Source organism: Macrosteles quadrilineatus, unplaced genomic scaffold (assembly GCF_028750875.1).
Source record: "Macrosteles quadrilineatus isolate MER2022 unplaced genomic scaffold, UCM_ALF_1.0 Scaffold_1__1_contigs__length_201487025, whole genome shotgun sequence".
In the NCBI taxonomy this organism is placed as follows: Eukaryota; Metazoa; Arthropoda; class Insecta; order Hemiptera; family Cicadellidae; genus Macrosteles; species Macrosteles quadrilineatus.
In genome coordinates, this window is record NW_026542594.1 from 200,712,265 (window position 1) to 200,715,400 (window position 3,136).

Here is a 3,136-nt window from a genome sequence, read left to right on the forward strand (position 1 = left end):
TAACTTTGGAACTGTTATTTTTACGGAAATGGGATTTGTTTAGAATTTAAAGGACTTTAAAGGACACACTAAATTTTTATCAAAATCGTTCAGGCCATTTTTGAGAAAATTCCTTTTCTCAGTTATTTTAAGGGTTTTTACGGGAAAATTACCATTAAAAATAAAAATTTGGAAATAATTTAAAGAAAGCCTGGAGATACCATGGATTAGTACCTACGTACCAAATTTCACCAAAATTGGACAACAGGTGTGGTCTGTAGTTCTGTACACATCCACACACACACACACAGACATCACTTCGAAAAACCACTATTTGGGTTCAGGGGGATCCAAAACTGATATATCCACTCAAAACTCAAACTCGGAAACAAAACAATACTTTCTCCATATACTATGTATAGGGGGGGGGGAATGAGAACATTTTGGTTTTATGACCCCAAATAAAGGGTTTCTTTTTGGAGAAATGTCAACCACTTCCCTGAAACTCTTTATACACCGAGATTATTGTAACAAAGTTAGATTTTGTATGTGAAACCAGCGTGGCAATATCGTGGTTTGACAATAGTTCCGAGACGGTATAGTGGTAGCGTGGCCGAGCGGTCTAAGGCGCTGGTTTAAGGCACCAGTCTCTTCGGAGGCGTGGGTTCGAATCCCACCGCTGCCAGAAACTTTTGTAAAGTTCACTTAAGTATTACTTTGATTGCGTAATGTTCCTAAAGTACAGTACTGTAGTTATCCTCTGTACAGTAGTATAATTTTGTTAGGCTTTAAACTAAATTCATAATTATTTTTTCAGAGTGGTTACATAAAGAGGGTGCTAAAATTATATTATGTCCAGTAAAAGTTAGTTTCAAACAAATACTTGGACAAACAAATGACCACAAAATATAAATATAATATACTTGGACTGAATATGTGGCTATTTCTGCCTCAATTCTTACTATTGTCCAAATAATTTTAATCTGAAATGTTTTGATATTCATTCAGGGTTCAACTGCTACATATAAATCAGCTCAGTTGAACTAGTTTCTAGTCTTTATTTGACTTATCTAGTTATATACTGCGCCTCGAATTTTAAGGTCAACTATAAATTTAATCTGAAACAGGGATTTGCTCTAGTTCTTTTGTAGTTGAGCTATCTTCTTATAGGATTTTGCCTTGAATTTATAATGTCAACAGTACTTCAATCGGAATCAGCTAGTTTTTTTTTAATTCGCAACGTGAGCTGAATCATCTAGTTGTATAATTTCGTCTTCAGTTTATAAGACGAAAATATATTTTGTATGATTTAAAAAAATACCGATTTTTATAAACAAAAACCAATAGATAACCTTATTTGTCAAATTATATAACTGCTACGTTGTTATTTACAGACAAAAAGTTTTTTGAGCCTCAAACAACAAAGTAGTAACCCTAGGATATAGTATTAGTAATTAGTATTAGTAGTAACCAAGAAATATTGTTTGGGAAAATAAATAAACATTATATTCCAATTACAATCCCATCTTCTGCCAGTTTATTTCCACTTTGCATACAAAACAGTTTTTTACAAAAGTACAAAATATGCTTCCTTAATAAGCCTTATTTACAGCATTTCAAACTGCATTGGAATTCTATATCGATTGGTTTGTAATTTTTATTTTGGTTAAAAGTAGAGTATAAATAATTTATGAACTATTGAGAATTTCAATGATATAGCTAAGTATAAACAAATAAAATAAATTTGTAACTAAATTCCGCACCGATTCAACAAGGATTATTAATAATAATAGGTTCAAAGGTAAATAATCGTGGGTTTAAGATACACATATTAAGTTTAATGGTAGAATGACGATGATTTGAAAATAAAGAAACACCATTGTATGTCATTGTCTGAATACATTGTGAAACATTAAATTTAAAATCAATACCATAGAGAATAGTAAACATAAAATACAAATTAAGATCTTTTATTATTATTTACGACTTGTACAGTTTAAGCCTTTGCCTGCAAATGTCTTCTTTTCAGTCTATGTTACTAACAATAAATTATTTTATGCATCGACTTTTTATTTCTAAAACAAAATTAGAATTAGAATTCACCGTGGTGGCAAAAGGTTAAAAAATAAAAATTGTATAACTGCCTGGAATTAAAAAAGGGGATTAAGTACAACCATAGACAATTTGTTTGTCTATGGTACAACTCTAGTCTCACTAAGGTATGACTGTCCAAGTCGTAGACAATATTTTAACAGTATAATATTCAGGGAATCAAAGATCAATTATTTTATTATTGATATTCTTGTAATAATAAGTTTAAATTGTTATAGAAAATAACAAATAGGATCGTAATTTATTCGAATTGATCCTCACCATGTACAATTAATGATTTATAGTTGTAAGAGATTGAACCCTTTAAATAAATCAGTTGAATAATATTGAAGAACTATAAGATATATTTTTATTCTTAATCTTCCCAACTATACAATTATTGGAGTTAAACACATTTGAAAATACAAATAATTAAAATAATATTTTTGGACAGAGTTACTTATTTTATATACTTTTGTCTGCATTCAGTTATTCTTCAGCCCATTTTTTACAACACTAATTGATTGCATTGTGCAATTCTAGTATTCTAGCTATTCTGATATGTGTCGTAGATATGTGACAGAATTTTGTGCTTTTGCCAGAACCGTAGATTGTGTTGTAAAAATCTATATAAACCTTTTAAATATGTAATTTATATAGCTTGCATTTGATGGTTTTTGTATTTTAGACACAAAAAATGTATTTAAACTATTCACATAAAAACATAAGGTACTGTACATGCAATTTAAATATAAAAAATGACTCCAACGAATTATATATTTGTGTGAATTTTGGGTACTTTCCTTTTAAAGGGAACATTCATTATTATCGATGATTTTTTTCTCGATGAATCGATATTAACAAATTGAAACATATCAGCTGACAACTACGATAAATATTGTTCAGTATCAACAAACAATAATAAAATGAAACTGTTAAAAAAACCTAACATAACTAACCAAAATTGCTGTGTAACATTGAAAAATTCCGTGTTTACCTTGTCTTTTCTGATATCAAAAGGAATTTTTAAATAGTACAACAAGTTTGGTTGGTTATGTTAGGTTAG

At 29.4% G+C, this 3,136-nt stretch overlaps 1 non-coding gene across 1 annotated transcript; it reads left to right on the plus strand.

Moving 5' to 3' along the window:
* Positions 1-582: 582 nt before the first annotated feature.
* On the plus strand, positions 583-664 carry Trnal-aag (transfer RNA leucine (anticodon AAG)). Its single transcript has one exon. It is a non-coding gene; the product is annotated as a tRNA-Leu (tRNA).
* Positions 665-3,136: the final 2,472 nt, after the last annotated feature.